The sequence below is a fragment of the Penaeus japonicus genome, unplaced genomic scaffold (genome assembly GCF_977035675.1).
Source record: "Penaeus japonicus unplaced genomic scaffold, GWHDUDI00000001_assembly GWHDUDI00000010, whole genome shotgun sequence".
Lineage (NCBI taxonomy): Eukaryota > Metazoa > Arthropoda > Malacostraca > Decapoda > Penaeidae > Penaeus > Penaeus japonicus.
In genome coordinates, this window is record NW_028234412.1 from 29,855,955 (window position 1) to 29,857,789 (window position 1,835).

Below are 1,835 nucleotides of genomic sequence, written 5' to 3' on the forward strand. Positions count from 1 at the left end.
AGAGAGGGAGAGGAAGAGGGGAGAGAGGGGGAGGAAGAGGGGAGGGGGGCGGGGGAGGGAAGGGAGGGATAGTATGAATAAAAAGAAAGATGAGACACAGGGTAGACGAAAGTAGGGGGGGGGAGGAGCAGGAGGAGGAGGAGGAGGAAGGGGAAAAAGAAGAGAAAGAGGAGGAAGAAGACAAAGGGGACGAGGAGGAGGGTAAAGAGGCAGGAGGGTTAGGAGGAGGAGGAGAAAGAGGGGAAAAAAAGAGGAGGAATAAGAAAAAGAAGAGGAAGAGGAGAGAAAATAAGGAGAAATAAATGAGTGAAGAAGGAAAAGAGGAAGAAGAGATAGAGTAAGAAAAAGAGGAAAAAGGAAATAAAGAGGAGGAAATAGAGGAAGAGGACGTGACACAGCGGTTTTCTGCGACGAGGTAAGCCCTTGTCGGAATGAAGACATCCTTGCCACGGATAGAAGTCTCGAGGAGCTTCGGGAGAAAAGGGATATGTCCGGGAAGAGAGCGTTGCAGAGAGCGTTGCGAAGAGCGTTGCAGAGAGCGTTGCAAAGAGCGTTGCGAAGAGCGTTGCAGAGAGCGTTGCGAAGAGCGTTGCAGAGAGCGTTGCGAAGAGCGTTGCGAAGAGCGTTGCAGAGAGCGTTGCGAAGAGCGTTGCGAAGAGCGTTGCGAAGTAGAGACAGAGGGAGAGAGTCAGAAGTCTCGAGGAGCTCCAGGAGAAAAGGGATATGTCCGGGGAGAGAGCGTTGCGAAGAGCGTTGCGAAGTAGAGACAGAGGGAGAGGAGTCAGGATAAAGTGTGTGGGGAGGGGGGGGGAGGTCTAGACGAGGGGTGGGGGTGGGGGTGGGGGTGGGTGGTAGAGAGAGGGTCTATCTTTCCTTTCACTTCCGGCCAGAGGTCATTTTTGGAAATGTCTTCAAGAAAAAGTTAGACTGTCGTTCGAGGGGATTATCCTTAACGCGCGAGGGAGGGAGGCTGTATCTACGCCCGTAAACCGCCCTTGGGTTATCGGGAAGGATAGGTCATTGGTTGAGTCATGGGTCATAGGACAGAACATAGAAAGAGTCATAGATTAAGACAGGTCATAAGGCATGGGACAGATCATAGATAGTCATAGATTAAGACAGGTCATTAGTCATAGGACAGATCATAGATAGTCATAGATTAAGACAGGTCATAAGTCATAGGACAGATCATAGATAGTCATAGATTAAGACAGGTCATTAGTCATAGGACAGATCATAGAGAGAGTCATAGATTAAGACAGGTCATTAGTCATAGGACAGATCATAGATAGTCATAGATTAAGACAGGTCATAAGTCATAGGACAGATCATGGAAAGGGTCATACATGATAAGACAGGTCATAGGACAAATCATAGAACAGGTCATATGTTCAAGAAAAGATCACATAAAGAGTCATAGATCATAGGACGTCGGTCATAGGGCATGGAAAGAGGACAGGCGAGTGATAATGACAAAAATGATGAAAATAATTACAATACCAACGGCTGTTATGATGAGATGAGTGAACGGTGTTGATAAAGGAGATGATTTTTCTATGTAATATTAATGAAAATGTCAACGAATACCAATATTGATGATGATAATAACAATAACCATAATAATAAAGACGGCAATTATGATAACGACTAATGATAATGATACCTCTACTATTCTACTAATGATAAACAAGAACTATATAAGATGAATTATAATCATATCACGAATATAACAAATGATATAACCAGTGACAGAATAGTAACCATATCCCAACATCTGCCCTGATAAAGAGAGTATGTGTGTGTGTATGTAGACATACACGTATATATATATACAT